General features: G+C 40.6%; 1 protein-coding gene and 1 non-coding gene across 2 annotated transcripts in view; both read left to right on the top strand.

The window, feature by feature from the left end:
• Positions 1-25,602, top strand: part of Lrmda (leucine rich melanocyte differentiation associated) — a 1,111,100-nt gene that overhangs the window by 714,885 nt on the left and 370,613 nt on the right. The gene's annotated exons all lie outside the window — the stretch shown is intronic.
• Positions 23,827-23,958, top strand: LOC122116614. Its single transcript, XR_006148999.1, has one exon. It is a non-coding gene; the product is annotated as a small nucleolar RNA SNORA42/SNORA80 family (small nucleolar RNA).

Here is a 25,602-nt window from a genome sequence, read left to right as displayed (position 1 = left end):
CCTTCCCATCTCTCCCCCGCCCCTGCCAAAGTTGTAAAGTTCATTTTTCGACCTAACGACTTGTACGAGAACATTTTTTACACTATGGCATAACCTATGGCTGCTGGGATTCTCAAATAGTTAGCATGGTCTTTTAGGTAGCAAGGGCCTATTGCCAGGTCATCTGGAGCACCAGAGTGGGTCCTCCATCACAGGCCAAGTGTTCTATCTATTTAATTGCCTTTCTCCTCCCTTCAGCATCCTGGCTTCTTGTTTTTGTCTTTGTTACAGTTCACAACGTCTCCTCCCGTAATCTTGTCTTTCCATTGTGTGATGCATTTGAGGTTTTTTGGTATCTTACTTTCTAGGCCTCTTTTTTTTTTTTTTTCTTTCTAGGCCTCTTATACCACTAACCAACCTACTGGAAAAGTTACTTTCAGCTGAGGGTTTCTTCTCAGTCATTCTCTTATAAGCAGAATTATGGAGTTGCCTGTTAAAAGCCACAAGAGGGCCTTGACTAGCACAGGCTTTCTGCATGGAGGAGGAAATGTCTGGTCTTGAGTAAATAGCTCTCAGCATTCTTCCTGGATCCATTGCCAATCAAAAACTACCTTGGACTGATTGTGCTAAAGGCATAATCCACTTCAGACCAGGTATCTGGCCTAATGTTTCCCTGAAATTGAGGCTGGGGAGCAGATTCTGACTTTCTAAACCTCAGCTTCCTAAAACCATGTGGCTGTGATGAACACTGACATTTGTTGAGGGGACACAGCGATTCTGTAGACCTACCTACCCACTGGGACTGGAGCAAGTAGAAATAAGGATGATTTTCCATGGTGGTGTAACCAGACAATCTCAATAAATGTTTCCACCTTCTATAAAACTCAGTACCATCTTTTTAAAAATGTGTCCAGATTGACGATTCCTTATCCAAAATGCTTGTAGCCAGAAGTGTTTCAGACTTCAGAATAGTTATGTGTTCATAGCCAGATATCTTGGGGACAGGATCCAAGTCAACACTTGAAGTTCATTTGTGATTCATATATGCTGCTTTGAACCATGACCATCCTATCTAGATATCTTCCAAAACAGAAATGATGGGCATACACTACCATGCCTAGCTTTTCTGTTGAGATGGGAGACTTGCTAACTATTTTTTGCAGAAGTTGGCCTTGAACCACAATCCTCCTGATCTCTATCTTCTGAGTAGCTGGGCTTATAGCTATGAGCCAGCGTGCCTTGTCAATATCAGTAATTTTGGCGGCAGTAATGTAGACTACTCTATATGGTTTCATGTTATGAGTGCATAGACCTACTGTATGTATGGTATGCATTTGAGTAACTTTAGAGTACTGAGTGCTATACATCCTGAGAATTTTCATTTTCAACTGTATACCCAGAGGTACCAGATGTCTACTATATACATAGGCTGCAGGCATTTTAGAAAGTATTATGGGTATGTGTGCACATGAAATAGTTTCACAGTGCGAGAATTTATACTTGTGGTATTATTTTGGCACTTACAAAGCATTGTATTTTGGAGCATTTCAGGTTTTGGGTGTTTGTTATGCTTAACCCATATATATTTGTATATGTGTGTGTGCAGGCGCACACACACACACACACACACACACACACACAAAGACATGCACACATAGATGTAGGAGAAGCATTCTAAACCAACTTGGTATACTTGGATCATTGAGTAACATCTGTCACCTTTTTATGAAACATAAAGCTGGGTACATTTCCCTGCCTCTGTATGGCTAGGTCTTTCTCTCTCTCTCCCCCTCATCCCTCCCCTCTTTCCTCTCTCCCCTCATCTCTCTTTCCCTCTCTCTCCCTCCTCTTTCCTCTCTCTCTTCTGTCTCTCCCCCTTCTCTTCTCTTCTCTCTCTCCTTGTTCTCTCCCCCCCTCCACTGCTCTCTTTCTCCACTTCTCTTTTCTCTCCTCTCCTCTCTCTCCTTTCTCTCTCCTATCTCTCTCCCCTTGCCCCTCTCCTCTCTCCACTTTCTTCTCTCCTTTCTCCATTTTACTCTCTCCTCTCCTTCTCTTCCTTCTCTCTCTCCCCTCTCTCTCCTCCTTCTCTCTCTTTCTCTTTTTCTATGTCTCTTTCTCTCTCTATCTCTCACTCTCCTTTGTTGTAGGGCTTGAACTCAGGGCTTGGGAGCTGTCCCTGAGCTCTTTTGTTCAAGGCTAGCACTCTACCACTTTGAGCCACAGCAGCACTTCTGGGATTCTTGTGGCTAACTGGAAATAAGAGTCTCAGAGACTCTCCTGCCCTGACTGGCTTAGATCTCAGCCTCCTGAGATCTAAGGTGTGAGCCACTGGCTTCCGGCCCATGGGCCCATCTCTTACCAGATGGACCACATGCTTATTTATGAAGTCTGTTAAGTGTGTGCCTAAACCTACTTATGTGGGTTTGTGTTTATATTGTTATAATGCAATTTAATGAAATGCTATAAAAAACAATGAAATATAAATCTGCAGAGAACTTTTTTTTTCCTAAGGGAAACTAAGAGAAATGTTTTGGAAAGATTCAATAAGGTTTAGTTTTTTTAAGAAATCAATTAAATGTGGACAAGACCACTGCTGTAAAAGCTTAAGAGGGAAAAAAAACAAAATATAGAATTCTAGAAGTGTGCCTCAGATTGCCTTGCAAGACTTTTCAAGTTCTACTTCCCCTTTAAAGAAAATAGAACACTAGCCAGATACCATTCCTTTAATCCTAGCAACTCAGGAGGCTGAGATCTGAGGATCATGGTTCAAAGCCAGCTTGGACAGAAAAGTCCATGAGACTCTTATCTTCAGTTAACCTTCAAAAAGCTGGAAATGGAGCTGTGCTATGGCTCAAGTGGTAGAATGCTAGTTTTGAGTGAAAATATAAGGGAGAGCACTAGGTCTTGAGTTCAAGCCCCAGTACTGGCACATACTCACAAAACCAACATGGCAGTTGAAAGGAGATACAACAAGTGGCCTTTTAAAAATAATCTACGCATAATTATTTTGATACACTTTTACCCCTAAATATTTGTAAGTTACTACATGGTTCTAGCTTATCAAGTTAACTGGTAACTGAACTTGGACAAGCTGTTAGTAGAACCTGGCCTCTTGTCCACCCTGTGTTTTTAAAATGTCTTAGTGTTCGTTATATCTTGAAATTTTAGTTAAGAACACTGGGTTCTGATAACTTGTAAATGGAGACTGGTCATTGGGTAGCCTGAGTTTTGATAAGTAGACTCTTAAAAAAAAAAAAAAAAAAGAAAACACAAAAGTCTTTGGTGGAATGCTGCTGTTCGGTGAAACTAAACCTGCCTTGGGTTTTCCCTGGTGTGTTCGTAGGCACATATTGTTTCTTGGTGAATAGTTCATGTGGCTCTTGTGATACCCTGTCCCTGCCTTCTGTCTACACCTAATCTTAGACAATAGTTGGAATGGTTTTCTAAGGGCACGATTTTGATCATGTTTTTTTGTCATGCAGTAAAGAAGCCAGGACCACCAAAAATGTCTGTTTAAAATCCAGCTTGACCTCGCTCAGCTAAATGAGTCAGGGGGCTACATTTTCTCTTCTCTTCCACAGTTGCCAGGCTTCTATCAGATTGGACATTCCTGCTTGTGGCTGATGCTTTCTGTTTATCTTTCTGTGTGTCTTTTTCATTCTCTCCCACCCATTTTCTGAATCTGAGTTTACCTTCAGATCAGCATGCTCCAATCCCCTCAGCTTTTCAGGACTCACGTTTCAAGCCTCTTCTCCTAAGAGTTCCCTCCCTATTTCCACCTAGCCGAAGGAAATCATCCCCAAAATAACCATAGCCGCTGGTCTCTCATCTGGTGCATGTCACATACCATTTGCAATACTAGGTAGAAAGATATTTTCATTGGGCTTTAGTGCTTAAATCTTGTACCTGTCTCTAATGATCACTTCATGAAAAACTAAGAAATATTTAAGGGCTTTGATGCACATTGCCAAAATTGCCTAAAAGGCAAGATTAATCCATTCCTTCTCTACGGGCTGTGTGTCATTGCCCATTTCCCCACACTCTCTAATCCTGAGTGCTACTTCCCCACCACCACCGCTGGGGCTCTTTTGATAGGCTTTACAAAATAAAGGAAAAAGAAAAAGACCTCTTCATCATAATCCATGTTGTATTACTCTAATATCTAGTGAAGTTAAACATCTCAAAAATGTGTTTATTAGCCATTCACATTCTCTCTCAATTGTCTATTGATAGGACACTTGACATTTTATATCATTAGCATATTTGAGAACTTGTCAGCTATCAAGGATCTACATGATAAATGGTGGCACTTTTGGCATAGTGTATTTAGGGACACAACAAGCATTTATTGAAAGATTAAGCAAATGTCTGTATATAGCTTATGGTTGATTATGCTTTCTAAACATTTAAAAATATCTATGACAGTAACTCAGTAGTAGAGCACTTACTCAGAATGTGCAAGGCCCTGAGTTCCATCCCTAGCACTGCAAAAAATAAAATTAAGTTCAAGTCTAGATACTTTTTTATCTCCCATCAATTCAAGAAACATTGTATTAGATATTTGACATTATCCTAACAACAGCCTTCACTTTGTAAACCTGCATTTGTGAGGTTCGTTGAGAGGACACAAGGTTAGATTTACAAATAGAAGAACTATAGTAGGGAGAACCTTTGAGGGCAGGCAGCCATGGTTTGTTATTCCCATTTATAGACATCATCAAAATAGAGCAATGTTTAAGCTTAAGAAGCAGGAAGACTGGGCAGAACAGACCTCTGCTTTTAGCTGAGATGACACAGTAACAACTTCTAATCCTCATGCCTGGCTATTAGGATTGAGCCTTCTTATATGTGAGTCCATTTCCTTAAAGAAAATGAAATTCAACCAAACCTAGTTTACCTGGTATTTTATCAAGAAGAACATTGAATCATTGCATCCTGGTATATAAATGACCATATGGCACTGCAAGATGATGTTCAGGGTCACTCTGGAAAGCTAGAGATCTTATGGGTCACATTATCATTCTTTTTAAAAATTAGTGATCATGGCAGATGTAGTGATTTTCCAGTGGCCAGAATGCCTGAGTTGCCAGTAAAGACAGATTTTTGCAGATGGGGAGAGGTTTGTGGTGTGTGTGTAAGAGTATGAGTGAGTGTGTGAGTGTCAATATCAGAGACCAGTGATGTAACAATGGCTTGGAGTCCACTTGGAAAGCAAAGGTTCTTGTTCATCAAGGTTCTCACAAGCCACCATCTAAGGTTGACTTGCCTTTGCAATTGTTCAGTGGAAGGGAGCACAGGAAGTTAGAAACCCAAACCTCTTCATCTCCAAGCTAAAAGGATTGGTTCCTCAGCCTCATTTCTTAAAGGAAATGTGAGGTGGATGATTTTGCTCGTGTATGCAGTTTTGTGAAGAAAGCATAAGTGGTTTCTTCTCTGGGCTCAGGTAGCACCTGCCAACTTGACCTGTTGACAGATCATGGCCTGACAGACCAGCCTTTGATGTAAACTTCACTTAGGCAGAATATTTCCCTGTACCTCCCTAAGAGGCCTGGGTGGTCTTGTCTGCCTGCCCTTTCTAAAGCCTGGCCCAGGAAACCCTCAGTTTAAAGGTAAAGGGGGGTAAGGAGGTAGGGCAAAACAAATGCCAGACCACTCCCCTGAGTGGAGAGTATAAGGAGGAAGCCATCAACAAACTCAGCTTAAAACAAACAAGTGCTAAATTAAAAAGAATGTTAAATACAGATCAGCTGCCTAACTCCTGACAGCAGATTTAATTCTTCCCTCCTCTCACCTGATGGAGCTTGGCCCTGCAGGGTTTGCATCAATTATCTGTCGACATGTGGGAAATGATTGATGAGCTGCCTGCGGCACTGGAGTACACTTTGTCAACCACTCATCATTTATACATCTTATCTCTGCCAGAACAAAAGCTAGGACAGCCCCGTGCTGAAGTTGGGGCTGGAAGCAGGGAGTTGAGAATAGGGGTGAAGGAGGCAGGGCAAAAAGAACTGTGGAGACCTACAGAGACCAGCTTGGGGGAGATGTTGACTCTGAACTGTCTGACCAGCCAGCCCTTCCCTTGTCACAAGCCCAGGTTTTTATCACAGTGGTCCCTTTCAGAAGGTACTGAGACATGGGCAACTATGTGTAATTTTAGTTAGAGCACCATCTTGAAGGGTTTTAGAAGCTATGCATACACTTTTGCAATTGACTCTGAGCATTCTAAGGATAGAACTTGGAACCAACACAGACAGAGAGGAGCCATGGTGGGGTAGATCCAGTTTTGAGAAAATGATGGAAGGAGATGTCTAGGGGAAGCTCTGGGGAAATTGGTGCTCTGTGATAGTGGTAGCACTGGGCACTGAAAATTATGGTTTCCATTTTTCCCCCTTCAAAATAAGGTTAAAATGAGGCTCACATATTTCCTCTCAGATTGACAAGAAATGTTGGTTATGACAATGTTGGCTCCTTGTTTTTCACTACCTGTGGCCTTTCTTAGTAATAAGGACTAGACGAGATGGGAACAAAAAATTGTCAGCTTCCACGGGTCTTTAGCCCATGCCTATTTTCTCTCCCTTGGGGATTGAGCCAACCACATTTCTAGGTTATGGCTGCTGAAAATACCAGCTCTGTTATGAATGGATCTCTATTAATTTGCTCTTCGTTAAAGATATCCCTTGGATTGATTTTTTTCTTCTTTCTTTGAAAGAGAAGGTACTTCCAAATACAAAGTCAAGTGACCTAGTTATACAATTTGAGTGATAGGTCCAACAGATTCCTTGGTAATTGGTCAGGAGATGAAGATAAATTAAGGTAGAAAACTTACAAGGAAACTGGATTTCCCTCCAATAAAATGGGATACAGTACTTAAAATTGGTTAAATAATAAGAATGCCAAATGAGCACAGTTAATTAATGAATTCTAAAAGCAAGTAATAAAACTACGTGATAGAATTGTACCCAAAGGAGAGACTCTACAAAAGAAGATGAAATGGAACTTTAAAAATCTGGTAGAACACCAGTATCTGCTAAACTTTTGAGAGTTATAAAGAGTTCAGAGAACTCTCCTGTAGACTTGATTACTACTATTCTAAGGATCATCTTTAACTGTGCTCAAGTGTTGGGTAAGATGAGTTTCAGGTTAATAATCATTATGATAGCAAGTGTTTTCACTGTAACTTCACAGAGAATGAATCAGCCTGTAGTGGATGCCCTTTTGGACCGTAAAGAAAGGTGGTCATCAAGAGCCCATGACTCCTCCAAGTGTCCCAATATTGGAAGACCATTCCAGAGAGAAATGAAGTGGAAGGAGATCTCTCTCCTGGGTGAAAGAAAGCCCTTCTAGGCTTGCTCTCAACCTGGAATTACTAACTAAAAAGTCAAGGACAGGCATGTTTACTTTGACCTCAAGGGTGAACCACAAAGTTGGGGACATGGGAAACCTTTGAGGGACCACAGTCTAGATTTCAGTAGTGGCCTTGTGCACATCACTGGAATGAGGCTTTATGTTCTTGTACTGCGGATGACACTTCAAGGCTTCCATTTGGGTAGATGGTTACCTCTTTGGCATTGATTTTGAAGGCTTTGAATAATACTTGTATTAGCATTTCTATTAGTGTCTGCATTGTTTTCCTAGGCTACTATAACAAAGCGCTATCTTCTGGGTGGTTTGTAAAAACAGAAATATGCTGTCTTACAGTTCTGGAGGCTAGAAGTACAAAATCAAGGTGTTTCCAGGATTGGCTTGTTCTGGGTGCTGTAAAGGAGAGTCTGATCTCCCCCTTCTCCTACCTCCTGGCAGCCTATACATCTTTGGCTTCTAGATGCATTTTCCCTGGGTCTCTGCCTCATTGCCCCTCTCTCTGTGTGTGTGTGTGTGTGTATTTCTGTGTCTAAACTTTCCCTTTTCTTAAAGACACTAATATTAGATTTGGACTTCATCTTTTTTTGAATATTTTTATTATCTTTAAATAGTTGTACAAAGGAGTTGCCATTTACTGAAACAGTTTATGAATACAGTGCAGTGTCACTTGATCAATATCACCTCTTTCAACCCACCTCTTCCCTTACTTGTCTTAATTTTAGGTTATGTATCTTTTTGCAATTTAACAAAGCAATTTATGTGTACAATGCACCTTGATCTGTGCCACCACTTCAACATCTTCACCACCTCTTCCGACTTACCCCTACCCTTGTATTTCTCAATTCTGTGGCATATACAATGAATTTCCTCCCTCCCTCCCTCCCTCCCTCTCTCCTTCTCTCTCTTTTTCCCTCTCTCCCTTTTTTCTCTCTCCCCCACTCCCCCACCCCCCTCTTCTCTCTCTTTTCTCTCCTTCCTTCCTTCCTGCTTGCCTGCCTGCCTGCCTTTCTCTTTCTTTCTTCTTTCCTTCCTTCCTTTCCTTTTTTCCTTTTTTTGTTTGTTTGCTTTTAGGTCATGGGGCTTGAAATCGGGACCTGAGTGCTGTCCCTGAACCTTTTTATTCAAGGCTAGTGTTCTGCCACTTAGAGCCACAGCTCCAGTTCTGCTTTTGGGCTTGTTCTTAATAGGCATAACTCGATCATCTACAAAGACCCTCTTCCCAAATATCACATTCACAGGTCTTTGGTATTAGGGCTTGAACATCTTTTAACAAGGACTCAAGTTAACCTACTATTGCATTACCTAAGAATCTTTTTTTTTCCCTGAGGGAGTGGGTAGTACTTCAAAATATAGCCCAGATTGGTCCCAGATTCAGCCTTCTGAATCCTGGGAAGGTATAGATAGTCCTCTATGCTTAATACCAGGAACTTTAATACAAATAATTTTGTTCTCCTACTTCTTAATAGTTTAAGGCTAAAATTTCTGTCTGGAAGGAGGAGCCATATCATGTCTCCTCTATGAAGGGGCATAGAGTAGCTACTCAATAAATATTTGTTAAATTGATGATTGAATGAGACTTTAACTCTGAACTTTCTTTTGAAAGAAAGCATTTTTAATATAAAATGTACATTTGTACTAGAAAATGCATTTATAGTTCCTGGAGTCAGTGAATTAACTCAACATAAGAAACAGGAAAAAATGGCTTCTTTTAAAAATGCAACATATGAAGCTCTGAGTTTGGCCATTTGTAGGGGATATATCACATTAGGGAGAAGAATCCCCTTGCTAATTCTGTTTTTGCAGAAGTCAGTACTTTGGCCTGCAAGTTTATTTTCTTGCCAATATAGTGTCACTTGAGAGAGGAAACAATTCTCCATGGAAACCTTATATTGCAAATTTGTCTCAAAAAATCCCCAGTATCATTTGAACTATCTGGTTCAATAAGAGGGATTTCTAATGTGTAAAAATATTTGAGTCTTGGGTGCACAAGGAGAAAGCATACTTTATTTGCAAGCAGGTATTATTGTTTTTTCCTATGTGATGAAAACTTGTCCAAAGTATAGAAACTTGTGAGGTTAAAAAAAACCAGTTTATGTGAAGCATCTATTTCTGTTCTTAGGATATTTTTTAAATCCAAGTCGATTTTTATTTGCTGACATCATATGTAGCTACATTACACTAGTCGCAAGCAAGCTTAAGAAAAGCCTGAGGTACCAGCCCAATGTGGTTAGTGTCCAGGGTACCTGACCTTCAGGATATTGTGAGCTGCCCCTCACAAAGAGGTTGGTGAAGATCCAGGGAGACAAAATCAAAACCATAATACTCAGCAATGCCTGCCTGAGCAGCCTGCACAGCCAAGTCCCTCCTTGGCCGGCTTCTGGCAAAGCCTTACAGCCTCTACGCCTGTGTTTTTGTGATTGCCTGTTGGTGGCAGGTCCTCTCTCCACTGCTATCAATCCTGCTCTGAGGTTCTGTGTGAAACTTCAACACTTAGCCAGCCCTTCTGGATATTTCCATCCTAAACTAGGTACTCTTTAGCTAAAATTTAATTGTTTCATACCAGCCATTCCTGTCTCTAGCTATAATCAACTCAGCCAAGAAAGATATTTTTATAGTAGATGATGTCTCCATCCCTTGGCTGTAAATAATGTTGAATAATTGATCTCACTTGAGTTACCGCTTCATGATATCCAGCAATCACTCATACGGATGAAGGTGAAGGAAGGATTTTTCCTTTGTCCACATAGGTGGGACTTGGAGGAAAGAGCCTTGGGGTAGAATTGAAGGTACATGGAAATTGCCTTTGGAATGTTATTAACTTGGCCAAAATTTCTGCTGGTGCTGGTATATACTTCCGTGAAGAGGATTAAAAACAATGAAGATCCTCTGGGCATTCATGGAGAATTGACGTACATACTGAGCTTGGCTCTTCCAGCAAGCCATAGGCAGATACAGGATTTCATTCAGCCAAAGCCCATCACAATAATGACAAGTTTGAGGATCCCAATAAAGAGATTTAGCTGAAGTCTGTAATCCTAGCTACTCAGAAGACTGAGATCTTAGGATCTTGGTTCAAAGCCAACCTAGGCTGGAAAATTTCCAATTTCCCAGCAAAACACAATGAATGGACATGTGACTCATGTCCTAACATGCTAACCTTCAGCAGAAAAACACTAGGCCCTGCGTTCAAACCGAAGTACTGGCACACATACAAACAAAAAAGTAGGGTTAGTCAGCGAAATTGGCCAACATCTCAGGGGACTGTGTTATAAAGTATGGAGCAGGAGGATGAATTGGGGAACTAAATTATTAAACTATTTGAAGGACGATAATGTCAAGAAAATCACACGGGAATTATATGCTGTCCTTTTGCAACTGTAGACATTTTTCATTTTATAATTACTTGTTTAAACCTGGACAACTTTGGGATTTTAAAAAAAAAATGTTGATTAAAACAGGGAGCTGGGCTGCAGTGATGAAGGGCTGTACTTTACACACCAATTAGAATGGCATTTGTTTTTGTTCAGCAGCAACAGGTATACCCTCAGTACCAGGAAAATAGAATTCTGGATCCAAGGATGGGTTTTTCTTTTCTTTTTTGAGCTGACAGCTGCCATATGCCATGGGCTGGGAGGGCGGGGGACAGGTTCCCAGCAGCTTGCAGAGAGCAACTCCTTGGCTTCTTCCCACTTGGTAGACCCACACTTTGTGGAAAACAATGCCATTTAACTTCAATCTCTGACACCTTGCTGGTTGCTATTTCACATAAATAAACTATCGCCCCCTTCTTTGCTTGCCTCCCCTCCAGGTCAGGCATTCTTCAATTATAGTCTTAAACCTGAGCAAGCAAGAACAAATTGTGACCTTAAGTTGTATCTTCAAATCGGCCTCATATTGGGACACAGAAAGAGATTTTTTTTTTTGGCATTTGTTTTGACAGCCTGCTTGTAGATAGAACAGTTTTCCATAAGGAATTGAAATCATACATCAAATGTATTGTTTTATATGTAAGCCACTGGAGACCAATGAAAGCACTTGGTAGAACCCAAATACCATTACAAATAGATTTATTGTACTGTGTTTTCTCCCACCTTTTTCTAGAAGTTATTACTTTAATCTTAAGAATTTATGTAAGTATGCTTGTGGCTTTTATATGGTTTATGCATTCAGTTTGGAGACTTTTAGCTATTTAGTGGTGAGGTGTTTAAAACAAGTGTTATCAAGGAAATAATTTTGGCTTTACATCATTTTTTTTATATTTGCCTCTGAATGCTACATATAGAATAGCCAGTGAGCAATATAAAAGAGTTATTGTGGGTGTCATGGAAACTTATCTTTCTACTGCCCTTTACTTTGGTGATCCACCCATACCTCCCGAAAGCAAACCAAGATAAGCAGGCAGTATTCTTGTGCTGCCAAATTAGAGCACTCAGTGCCTCCTTTCTCAGATCATTTCAAAGACAGAGGAATATTTGTCTTCCCAGCAATTAAAACCACTCTGGGATACATGTGCTAAAAGGGTTGGGAAACAAAGTTGTGTTTTTTTTTGGAGGGGGGGGGAAGAGGGGTGTTTTTTTTCCCCATTTCTCTAGTAACAGAGCAGTTTGAAAATTTAAAAAAGAAAAATCCCAAATTATATTTTTAGAAGGTGAACTAATGTTCTTATAATAGCTATCTCGTTTATCATATTAATCTTTCACTAAATAGTATTTAGGGCCAGGCGCCGGTGGCTCATGCCTGTAATCCTAGCTACTCAGGAGGCTGAGATCTGAGGATCGCGGTTCAAAGCCAGCCTGGGCAGGAAAGTCCCTGAAACTCTTATCTCCAATAAACCACCAGAAAACTGGAAGTGGTGCTGTAGCTCAAGTGGTAGAGCACTTGCCTTGAGCTGAAGAGCTGAGGGACAGCGCCTAGGCCCAGAGTTCAAGACCCATGACTGACAAAAAAATAAGAAATAATAAAAGAATATTTAGGCTAAAAAACTTTATTTGTATGTTGTTTCACTATTTAGCCTACTTAGTGATTTCTTCCTATGATCCCCATTTAAGTAGCCATCTTCTTCACACCCTAGCACAAACATGCTCACATGCTATGGTTTCAGATAATGTGTGGAAACTGATTTTCTTTGGAATACACATTTTCTGAGTCTGTTGATAGATACTTGTCAATCCAATCCAATATCTTCCATTATAACTGGTGATGCATACAAAGCTGTGGCTTGTCTGGTTCTTGTAAAGAACTTTGTATCTCCTTTGGCCTTTTCTTCCTTGCATATAACAGAATTTTACCAGCCAGGCATTGGTGGCTCACATCTATAATCCTACTTACTCAGGAGCATGAGATCTGAAGATCACAGTTTAAAGCCAGCTTAGGTGGGAAAGTCTCTTATTCTCCAATTAGGAAAGACTCTTATCTCCAATTAACCAGTTAACCACCAAAAAGCTAGAAGTAGAGCTATGACTCAGACAATAGAACACCAGCCTAAGGGATAGCACTTAGTCCTTGAGTTCAAGCTCAGTACTGCTGCACCCATGCACATGCTCACAGAATTTTACCTTCACATGTGGTTTAATTTCTATATCTGCATTTCCCAAACATGCTGATGGGAAATGTGATTCTCTTGTTTCTTTTGAACATTTTATATAGAATTATAACAGTGGGTTTTTGTTTTATTTTGAGGGGTTTGTTTTGTCTGTGTGTATGTGTGTGCGTGCGTGTGTGTGTGCGCGCGTGTGTATGCAGGAACAGACATATACCTAGGGGAGTCAACAAGACCTCTTATGGCAAGCCAAGAGAACAAGTGTTATCCTTCTGATAGACTAACACTTTTCTGAGTAGGAAGTAGGTTAGCAACTTCCTTAGGCTACATCTGTTCCTGGAGAACACAGTGAGCTTTGAAATCCCTCCACACAATGTTGAGGAGAGACAGGGTCTCTCTGGGTGTACAGATTCTTTCTAGTTCAAATGTTTGGAAAGTGAGATGCTTTAATCAATTTTCTGATTTTGTTTTTGTTATCTCCCAGAAAACAAAGGGATCAGCCGGGCGCTGGTGGCTCACGCATGTAATCCTAGCTTCTCTGGAGGCTGAGATCTGAGGATCGCGGTTCAAAGCCAGCCCGGGCAGGAGAGACTGTGAGACTCCTATCTCCAATAAACCACCAGAAAACCGGAAGTGGCAGTGTAGCTCAAGTGGTAGAGCGCTAGCCTTGAGCTGAAGAGCTGAGGGACAGCTCCCAGGCCCAGAGTTCAAGCCCCATGACCGACAAATAAACAAAAAAAACCCCAAAAAACAAAGGGATCTTCATGGATTTGGGACTTTCAAATAAATCCAATAAGAAACCAAAATTTGCCAACCATGTCACCGTTACCCACATATGACTCTTTAGCTTAAGAACTAATGGGGCTTGTTATTTTCAAAGAGTGCTACAGCCACAGGAAAAGCTCTGAAGACAGTAGATTTTACCTTTTGCAAAGGGCATGTATATCTGTGAAGGATCTCCATTTATAAAAATGTCTTGTACAAGTAAGAGAAGCAGGACTTTAAATTACTGAAACTCTTATCAGTGAAAAGGCACCAGCTTAAGTCCTCCAATCAAATCTCAAATCTTGTGTTTACTCTTTGTCTCTCTGGGTCCCTCTCCCTGCCTGTTTGTCTCCCTCCATCCCTGTCTCTGTACCAGAATTTGAACTCAGGAAATCATGCTTGCCTGAACAAGCTCTCCACCATTTGACTCAGCTCTCCCTCACCCCCGATTTTGCCTTTTTTGTATTAGTTACTTTTTAGGTAGAGTATAAAGCTTTTTTTTTGTCCTTGTGTCAGCCTAGACCTAGTGTTCCTACCTCCTAAATTCTGGGATCACAGAATTGCACACATACACTTGGAATGAACCCTTCTCTTGATTTCCATACTTTGCCTGGCATCTCTCTAAGGTTTGTCCCCTGCTCCTAAAACCCTTCTTTCTTGGTTTCACTTGAAGCTAGTATGAAGTCTGAAATCAATGTTATCTCTCTGAGCTTTATTCTCCTTGCTCTAGATTTCTTCCATATCTTATTTTGTCTTATTAATCCTTTGTTACGGGGTTGCAACCCAATGAAGAACTTTGAAGGGAAGAGACCATTGTTTTACCTTCCCTACAACTGTCCTGACAGTATTAGTAGAAAGATTATTTTACTTAGAAAAATACCTGGTAATGTACACTAGTGCCTAATTCAGGGCTTCTAAGTTGAAAATCTCTTTTAATGACTAAAGCTCATCAGTAGTTAACATACAGACTACTATAGAGCAAATGGGTGTAGATATGTATGTCAAGTTTGTACTCCTAAGTAGGTTAAGTAGTCCCCTACCTGATGTGTGTCATGCCATTAATTTGCTGAGTAAACACTCCTTTTATAGTTGAGAGATCAGTTTCATTTCAGCTTGATTATTCCAGCCATTTGAAATTAGGTTTGTTCAGATTAATGAGGCTTTATTAAGTTAGAGAGGTGATTATAATCCTGTCACAAGTCTCTCTGGCACTGGATCTGTATCCAGTGTGAGAGCATTTTCATCCATCGGCACCAATGCATAATTTCTTCTAAGATTTGCAAACTGGAGTTCTACCTGTCCCTTGGGGTTTTGCTTTTGATTCTAGTGTATCTGTTTCTAATGCTTTCTGTCTTGTTTCTGTGCTTTGGGCAGTGCTTTAGTGTCATTGTGTGTCTTAACTTCTGCTGGATCCCCTGTGTGAATCCAGATGCAGGGCACCGGATGCTATGCTTTAACTGTGATCTACCCTTGGTTTATTGGGCATGTCTGAGAAGAAAATAATACCTAATTTTTTTTACCTTCTGTCTATATATATGTCTTCTGTATAGCTTCTCCTCGTTTGAGGATGGCAGAAATTTTTAAGCTTAAAGGTCATTGCTGGGAACATATTTTTCTATTTTAGGATTAGGTTTTCATTTCATGTAGATTATTTTTGCTGTTGTTGTTTCTGTAAGCCTCAGAAGCATAGAATTCAGTTAATCATAACTTGGTTTACAATATGCCATCATCAGTTGGCATATGCATAAGCATGTGTGTGCACATATGTGCATGTGTTTATGTGCGTGCATGTGCACATGTGTGCATGCACATGTACTGGTCCTGAGGCTTGAACATAGGGCCCAGGTGCTATCTCTTAGGTTTTTTTGCTCGAGACTGGCATTCTAGCACTTGAGCCACAGATCCACTTTCAGCTTTTTTAGTGGTTAATTGGAGATCAGGGTTTCATGACTTATCTGCTGGGCTGGCTTTGAACCATAATCTTCAGATATCACTCTCCTGAGTAGCTATGATTATACATGTACACTACTGGCATCCAGCTTTCTACTTTGCCTCTTAAAAATCCAACAGGCTGGGGCTGGGAATCTGGCTCAGTGGTAGAGTGCTTGCCTAGCATGCATGAAGCCCTGGATTTGATTCCCCAGCATCACATACACAGAAAAAGCCACAAGTGACACTGTGGCTCAAGTGGTAGAGTACTAGCCTGGTAAAAGCACTCAGGCCCTGAGTTCAAGCCCCAGGACTGGCAAAAAAAAAAAAAATCCGAATCTATGAGACTATTGGGTGGAAATTTTCTTTAGAACTAACTAAGAGGAAGTATACAAAGCCAGACACCCAGCCTGATCCATCCTGAGCCTGCAAATTGTTGCTAAAAGCCCCTCCTCCCTCCTCCCTTGGTAGCAGATGCCTTTGAGTGGAGTTCTTTATTCTGGGAAGTCCTGGGCCCAGACAGGCCTTGTCAAACAGCTTCAGCTAGAGCATTTGTAGGATGCCTCATCCGCTTTGTTTGACATCCAAACAACTCTTTAAACTTGTCAGCTCTGGTCCTGCCTCACAAAGAGGCCTCAAGGAGTATCCTATAATGTGTTTGGGTCTCCTCTGTCACCCCCACAGAAATGTGCCCTTTCCTGCCCAGGCCCACAACAGCACATGCTTTTTTGCCTCTGCTGACCTCAGCCCCTTCACATGTCACCATGTTAGTAAAAGACTAGGACTGTCAGAATGCAGGGTTCGATGAAGTCCTCACAACCTGTTCGTTCATTCATGGATTTGGGGGGTAATCTCTTTCTGTCTCTTCTCTCTGGATATAGCTTGTCTCAGTTTGTGGGCAGCGGAACCCTGGGCCTTTGTCTCTGTTCATTGTTGTGTTTAATCCCCCTCCCCTGTTCATTAATCATCCCTTTGACTATTTACTGGGGTGGCAAGTATGGCGAACACACTTAACGTCTGCTTTTGTTTTGGTGACACTCTTTGTGAGGGACAAGGCACAGCTAATTATTAACTGTGAAGTAACGGTAGGACTCTCAGAGAAGCGCCAGATTCTGCCAGGCCCTGAGACAGAGTTTTGTTTGAACCTCTGTGAGCCAAGCCACTGGGGTGGCTTTATGTGACTGAGAGTCCAGGAAGCCATGCCAGAATGCAGGTCATGAAGAAAGGCTTTTCATTCAAACCTATCCAGCTCTCCAGTTCAGGCACCCTAAGTGAATTGACTGTAGAACTTACCGAGCACAAGCAGGGACGACCACTTTGGAGGTTGGGGGGGGGTCCCAGTGGGCTCCCCCAGCCTCTCAGAGTTTTCTTTTCACATGGCTTGAAGAATTTCAACACCAGTGCTTGGTGACTTCCATACTATACCCTCTCATTGGGCCCTAGTTTTTCTTGTGCTACAAGATACATGGTGGCACCCATAATTAGTTATAGCAATTTGAACTTGTTAACATGATGCAGGGTTTGTGATGGTCACTTGCTCAGAGAGGTTGTCCATGGTCACAATTGCTAAAGCAATTACCTAAGCCCATAACCACCCCCAGGCACTTCCTTGGCATTATGCAGTTTTCTATACCCTGGGAAATCTATCACTATTAGAAATAATGTTTGCTTTGTATCATTTTATATATTCAACTCCCTCCCTCCCTCCCCCCCCTTCCTCCCTCCCTCTCTTCCTTCCTTTCTTCCTTCCTTCCTTCTTCTCTCTCTCTTTCTTTCTTTCTTCTTTCTTTCTTTCTTTCTTTCTTTCTTTCTTTCTTTCTTTCTTTCTTTCTTTCTTTCTTTCTTTCTTTCTTTCTTTCTTTCTTTCTTTCTTTTGTTGGTCATGGGGCTTGAACTCTGGGCCTTGGCACTGTCCCTGAGCTTTTCAGCTCAAGATAAATGCTCTGCCACTTGAGCCACAGTGCCACTTCCAGTGTTCTGGGAGTCTCATTGACATCCCTGCCTTGACTGGCTTTGAACCACGATCCACAGATCTCAGCCTTCTGAGTAGCTAGGATTACAGGTGTGAGTCACGGGCACCGGTTCCAATACAGGTTTCTTGTGTGTGGAGAGGGAAAAGTTCTATTTCTCAGTACTTCATCCATGGTTCATTGACTGGAGCCTGGGCTGACAAAGGACAGATTAACAGGAAAAAAAACTTGGTGCACATGCATGAGATCGCTCCGTCACCCGTCATTCCATGGGATGGTTAGAACTTGATCTCATGGGATGTCTTTATAAAAGAATATGAAATTTTTAGAGAAATGACAAGATAAAGGAAAGGGTTCCTAAGTTTCTAAGGCAATACCATTTGGGAATTTAAAAAGAAACAGTTGAAATCATGAACTCATGTTGTCAGCATAATGACTATTAATGAAATGGCCATTTAAAAAGTTAATTTTTAATGGTCATTTTTAAATGACCATTTAAAAGTTGAGTTGACCTGTTGACTTTCAAAGTTATTATAGACCTTCAAGACTATTATGTTGATTTTGTTGTTGTTTATTGTTTTTGTTTTTTGTTGATTGTGGGGCTTGAGCTAAGAGCCTGGGCACTCTGAGCCTCTTTGTGCTCAAGGCTAGCCCTCTACAACTTGGGCCACAGCACCACTTCCAGTTTTCTGGTGGTTAATTGTAAATAAGAGCCTCATTGACTTTGCTTCCCAGGCTGGCTTCAAACTACCATCCTTAGATTTTAGTCTCCTGAGTAGCTAGGATTACAGGCATGAGCCACTAGCACCCAGCCATTGTGTTGACTTTTATCTACTAGTGGTAGAGGTAAAAGCCTGAGATGATGAATTTAGCAACAATTTAAAATACTGTCTTAACCCAATAACACAGCATTTCCTCATGTATGTATAAATCCTAAGAAAGTTGCAAAATACATAATGTGATATTTAAAGAGAAGTCAGCCTATGACTATTTTGCTGTAGTGGAAAGTTGGAAGTGGAATGAATATCTCATAATAGGAAATTAGATAAAACACAGTCTATTCATGAAAGAACTCAAAGTCATACAGTAAATAGAAGAATATGTACAGTATCATGCCAGTATTAAAACAATATTGTCTGGCTACTGGTGACTCATACCTGTAATCCTAGCTACTAAGGACACTGAGAGCCAGAGGCTCTTGGCTTGAAACCAGCCCAAGAAGAAAAGTCTTCAAGACTCCATCTTCAATTAACCAGCAAAAAGCTTGGCTAGAGGCAAGGGTTAAGTGGTAGAATATCAGCCAAACAAGATGAGCAAGCCCTAATATTTACCCAAATATATTCCAGACTTTTGTTTACACAGAAACCTGAGTTTTTAGCAACTTCATTCTTAACTGCCCAAACCTGGGGACAATCAAGGGATCCAAGAAGGTGAGTAGAAAACTATGTTGTGAATATTATTCAACACTACAAAGAAATGAGCTGTTAAATCATGAAAAAACATGAAACAAGGCTAAATACATATTACTAAGTGAAAGAAGCCAATGTAAAAGGTTACTTACTGCGTGATTCTAACTCTACACCATTCTGGAAAAGACAGAATTAGTTAGTAAAAAGGTGAAGTGGTTGCCAAGTCTTACAAGGGAGCAAAGGATGAGTGGGAAAAACAGAGCACATGATTTGAGGGTAGTTGAAGTATTGTGTATAGTACGTAATGATCGACACGCCATGCATTTGTCCAAGCCATTGAATCATCAACAATGAACCCCTATGTAAATTAAAAGAGTTCTGGTGATAATGATGTGTCAGTATAGGTTCATCAGTTGTACTAAGTGTACCACTTTGGTGGGGTATGTTGATGATGGGAAGTGGTAGAGATAGCAGATTTATGAGAAATCTTTGGTCCTCTCAAATTTTGCTGTGGAACTAAAACTGCTCTAAAAAGTCTTTTTTAAGAGAAATCTGAAACAAATATTAACAAATTATTATTTTTATCTGTGTGCTTTCTGGGCTTTTTTTTGGGGGGGGGGGGGTCAGTCGTGGGGCTTGAACTCTGGGTTTTGGCACTGTTCCTCAGCTCTTCAGCTCAAGGCAAGCGCTCTATCGCTTGAGCCACAGCACCACTTCTGGTTTTCTAGTGGTTTATTGAAGATAAGAGTCTCAACGGAGTTTCCTGCCCCAGCTGGCTTTAAACCGCGATCCTCAGATCTCAGCCTCCTGAGTAGCTAGGGTTACAGATGTGAGCCTGTAATTTATTCTCATACCTGAGAATAAAATTCATAATGAAGTATTTTAAAAGATGTCATGAGATGATCTGGGAAATTTGAACACTGATTATTTGATATCAGGAATTTTAAGCGTGTGATTATATTTTTTAAAGTGTGGTGATTATATTTTTAAAAGACAGAAGTTCCTGTCTCTTGCAAATATCTGGGAGTGTGTATGAAAGAAATTATGTGCTTAAAAAAAAATCTTCCTGGAAGAAGAGGAGGGATATTAATGGATACAGTTGCAATAGATTTTCTATATGTTTATTTATGAATACATGGCTTATTACACTATAATCTATCATTATGAATATGCATTTTTAAAGGAACTCCTCAAAATAGGTTTTAAAATTTTTGTATTAAAAATAAAATTCTGGTGGGGCACCAGTGACATCTGTAATCTTACTCAAGATCTGAAAATCTAGGTTTCCAGTCTAGGCATGAAAATCTGTGAGGTGCTTATTTCCAGTTAACAGCAAAATAATAGGAAGTGGAGCTGTGGCTCAAGTGGTAGAAAGGTAACCTTGAACAAGAAAAGCTCAGGGACAATTTCCAGGTCCTGAGTTCAAGCCCCAACACCAGCATGAAATTAATTATCAGTTGAATTCTAGAACCAATTTTTGTCCATTCTTTTTCACCTTGCTTTCCTTGCTTGCTTGAGACATTTTCTCACTTTGTAGCTGGCCTCAACTTTCCTCAAACTTGCAGCCATCCTACATCAGCTCACCTCAGTGCAAGGATTACAGGAGTACACCACTGCACTTGGCTGTCCATTGTTCCTCACACTACCTCACACTGACAATAAGCAATGATACATAAACAGATCTTGATTAAAGTTGTTTTCATACTGGAAAAGGCTTTATTTCTAGCTGTAAAAAACATAGTTCAAGGGGTCATCCTGTGTCCTTGTTTCAGCATTTTGTTATGCCCCTTCCTCTCCCCAGATTAGATAAATGTATATACAAGATGCAGGGTACCAAAATCAAATATGGTGACAACAGGGGATATGCCATAGGGGGAAACAACATATAAAAGAAACAAAAAAAAAAAAAATCACATAGTACAGATTCTCACAAGAAATGAACTTTTCAACTTCTGGGGAGAGGAGTTGAGGCATGGGGGAGGAAAGGGACAATAGGATAAAAAACAAAGGAGGGTATAACAATGTTCTACAAGAAATGTACTCATTACCTTACTCGTGTAACTGTAACGCCTTGTGCAGCATCTTTACAATAAAACAAAATTTAAAAAATATATAGTTCACAGTTGGGTCATCAGTTCTAATGGAGGTATAGCTAGGTTTTCTTTTGCTTTCCAAACATGTCAAGCACCAGAGCTGTGGAATTGAAAGCCCAAGGCCTGAAATACCCATAAGCAGCTGCAAGGGTGGGAGGTGACTCATTCTAGCTTTATAATGTTCAGAGAAACTGTGATGATAAGAGTAAAGACTAAAAAATAAACCAGAGATAACCGAGATAACGGTGGGGGGGAGAAGCTGAGGAAACGAGGCAACACTCTCAACTCTTTGGCTTGAGAAATTTATTATGCCAAGGAAGATAAATTGGAGAAACATGAAAAGGGAAAGAGATCTTGTCTCTGACCGCTGTATTTCTCTTTTAAGTGAATGAGAATAACACAGAAATAAAAGCGTTAAACAGAGCTGAATACTCAGCCAAAATCACGCTTCCTAATCATTTCCAACTTTGGCAGAAGCCTGGCTCGTTGTACTTGAGCAGTTTTTGAGTAGTTTTCTGGAGTTTGAATTGTACATATAATTCATCTTGATCAGAATATATCCAGGAAGCCAAGATTCATTTGCTGAGATAAGAATGCTAGCCACATGCTGAATGAAACCAGGCTTCCCTCTCGGTGTCAGAAAAGTCACTTCTGCCTTCTCACTTTGGAGAGTTCTGAGAAACATAAACAAACAAATGTAAGTGGTGAAATCATTTCTTTGGGGCCATCTTGACAAACAAGTCATCATATGACATACTTTCCCTTCCTATAGGAGACTGTTCTATACTAGAAAGACATAGTTGGAGAGAGCCAAGCTAAAAGGCAAGAAACAAATAATAAAGAACAAATAGGGAGTCTGCAAGGAGACCAGGCATCTATAAGAAGTGGCAGGCTGGCCTTCATGCCTATCGGGGATGAGATAGGATCAGAGGTGGTGACTGAGAAAATGGAACCCTCACCAGGTGCTGGTCATTCATGTCTGTAGGCCTAACTATTCAGAAGGCTGAGATTTTAGGATTCTGGTTTAAAACCAGCTCACGTAGACAAATCTGAGAGACATCTAGTCACAAAAAAGCTAGGAAGTGGAGACATGAACAAGTGGTAGAGTGGAAAAGCTGAGGGATAGTGTCCAGGCCCTGACCCTGAGTTCAAAACCCAGTACTGTCTTTCTCCCTCCCCTCTTACACACACACACACACACGCACGCACACACACACACACATACACACACAGAAAATGGAACCCTAAGAGAGCCATGTTAATCCTGATTCAGTAAGTATAATAGGAAGAACTCCAGATTCCAGCACATTGGTTTTTAAATAGTGGTGAGATTTACATCATTTCATAGGGTTAACATTTTTAGGGTATGCAGTCTTTGTTCATTGCTATTTAGATTTCACTTCTGAATAACCTCGAATGACAGGTTGTTCCTGCCCAATTACTTGTGGTTTTCCTTGCCTTCCAGGTAATTACCCAAAGTGTGAGTCAGTTTCACACATGTTTGTGAGGCCTTTGCTTTTAATAAAAGTCTTTGGTAGTGGTTTTTTAAAATGCGTTTTTTATTGTAAAAAATACGGTACAGAGGGGTTACAGTTACATGAGTAAGGTAATGAGTACATTTCCTATCAAGCATTGTTGCCTCCTCCTTTGTTTTTCCCCTACCATCCCTTCCTTCACCACCTCCCCAACTCCCCCTTTCCCCCCACTCCTCTGCTGAAGTTGTAAAGTTGGTTTTCAACATAGTGTCTTGTGCATCTCATTGTCACAATGGGTCAACCTGTATCGCTATTTAAGCATTTTGTTTTTTCCCTTCCCTTCCCCAAATTAGAAAAATATATAAACAAGATGCAGGGCACCAGAATCAAATACAGTGAAAACAGGGGTTAGACCGTGGGGGAGGAACATACCAAAGAAACAAAAAAATCACATAGTACATTATAAATACATTAAAAACAATAGCAAGAAAGAAAAAACCATTTGTGTCCCTATCTTGGGGTTCATTTCACTTAACATCTGGTGTTGTTTTCTTTGAGATAAAATTAAGTTGTTGTAGGAAGTTCTTTTGGAGAAATTGTGGTGATGGGAATCCAACTTAGAGCTTTATACATGTCAGGCAAGCACTCTACCTCAAAGCCCCATGCACAGCCATCTGGTTTTTATAGTTTTTGAGACAGGGATCTTGCTATGTAGCACAGGCTAGCCTCTGATTTTTTCATTCTGCAACCTCTACCTTAAATGCCGGCAGTAAAGGTGTGCACCACCATACCCAAACAGGAATGTTTTTTGGAAGAAAACTTTTGTTTGTTCAAAAAGGCAGCTAGGTAAATATGTAGGTACATAGGTGTCAACAGAGAAGGCCAAGATCTTTGCAGAGTGAGACAAATCATTGGTTTACAGTCCTCATCTACCATTTACTAACTGTGAATTTGGGCAATTTACCCAACAGATATCTTTGAACTTCAGGTTATTTATCTAGAAAATACAGTTGTTAATTGTTGCCTATTAGAATTGGGATGATTACAGATAATACTTTTCTTTTTTTAAAAAAGGGAATGAGAGGGCTGGGAAATTGGCTCAGTGGTAAAGCGCTTGCCTTGCATGCCTGAGGCCCTGGGTTCGATTCCTCAGCACCACATAAGCAAAAAGAAAAAAAGCCGGAAGTAGCGCTGTGGCTCAAGTGGTAGAGCACTAGCCTTGAGCTGAAGAGCTGAGGGACAGCGCCCAGGCCCAGAGTTCAGGCCCCACGACTGGACCCAAAAAAAAAAAAAATGGAATGAGATACATTGGTTGGATTTATGGCAGGCTCGTCCCTCTGAGCCTTTATAGTGTCCCATGTCAAAGCAAACTGTGGTTCTAAACTACTGCCAGGTCTCTACCTATGGGCTACTGGCACTAAAGGGGGCTACACAGATGGAAAAAAAAATTAAGAGAATGAGAGGGAAGGATAAATGTTAAAAGTAAGAACTTCTGGGCTGGGAAGGTGGCTCAGTGGTAGAGTGCTTGCCTCACATGCATGAGACCCTGAGTTCAATTCCTCAGCACCACATAAGCAGAAAAAGCTGGAAGTGTCACTGTGGCTCAAGTGGTAGAGTGCTAGCCTTGAGCTGAAGAGCTGAGGGACAGTGCTAGGCCCAGAATTCAGGCTCCAGGACTGACAAAAAACAAAAAACAAAAACAAACAAAAGTTAGAACTTCCTTCCCTCACCAAACAAAGCATGTTCCCAGTTCTCTTGCTCTAATTTACATGTAGTTTTACATGAAGTTCAGAAAATAAAACAAGATTCAGACTCTGTTTCAAATACATGAGAAATGATTCACATATCTTTAAAACGTGAATTTCTTCTGGCAGTAATGACATTATTGGAGCATAAATGGCAGCTCACTTAGCATGTCCTTATAACTCTTATCAAAGAAAGACAGCTTTGTTCTCAGTGTGACCCACTTGGGACTCACTGCTTGTTGATGGATATTATCATTTTTTATGTCAGTAAATAATTTGATGTCAGATAAATGACCTGTTTCCTTTCTGTGGTATAAAGCTCATCCATCTTCAAGGAGCTTGAGTGAATGAAGAAATCTGAGCAGACCAAGTGTTTCTGACTGCAGGACAGGAGATAGTTTATTAATTCTTCTTAATGCAAGTCCTAGGCAGTTGAGTTTAATTCTAAATGTGTGCGTGGTAAATCAGTGAGAGCATATGCATTTGCCATTGGCTGAGCAGAGAGAAATAGAAAGGGAACACTTGCTTTTCTTCTAGAAGAAGAGGATGCTACTTTAGTACTGCTTGTATGAAATATACGGAAGACCCCTTCTGCATGATTGGGTATCTGACCTAGCCCTAACTCTTGTTGCCTTGAGGAATAATAATGGTATAAAGTGAAGGATCAGAAAGATGCCTTTGTTTGTTTTTGTTTTTTTTAAATGCTAGTTCTGGGGCTTGAACTCAGGGCCTCAGCACTGTCTCTAAGCTTTTGTGCTCAAGGCTAGCACTTTACCACTTTGAGCCACAGCTCCAATTCTGGCTTTTTGGTGGTTAATTAGAAATGAGTCTCACAGACTTTCCTGGCCAGGCTGGCTTTGAACCATGATCCTCAGATTTCAGCCTAGTGAGTAGCTAGGATTACAAGCGTGAGCCACAGTCACCTGGCAGAAAAGTGTGTTTTAACTGACTTTACTTCTAGAAGCTTTGAAGGTTGCAGCAGTTTTAAAAATGTAGCATCAAATAAGTTCTAGAAACAGCATCTATGCTTTTTGGAATGCAGATTCCGATCATTTAAGATAACCTCTGAGAACCTTTTCTGTTTGAGGATGAGTGCAATGAATCCATGATCACTTTGGAAGCTTCTGGAATCATCTGGGAGATATAGTCAAGGCAAAAATGAGGACAGTTTATCTTCTTGGAAAACTTGAGATAGGGTGGGAATTACATCATTGAGTTTTTCCCAATATAATGAAGATGACTTGGGAATAGTTCCTTGAATAATAGACCACTGGAGTTTTCTGGAGCCATTCATGGAATCTGAGAGATCATAGGCTGTAAGCTTTTTCAGAGATCA

This window comes from Dipodomys spectabilis, unplaced genomic scaffold (genome assembly GCF_019054845.1).
Source record: "Dipodomys spectabilis isolate Male_0828 unplaced genomic scaffold, ASM1905484v1 ptg000136l, whole genome shotgun sequence".
NCBI lineage: Eukaryota > Metazoa > Chordata > Mammalia > Rodentia > Heteromyidae > Dipodomys > Dipodomys spectabilis.
The sequence above is the reverse complement of the archived record's forward strand: the minus strand, read 5'-3'. Positions and strand labels throughout refer to the sequence as shown.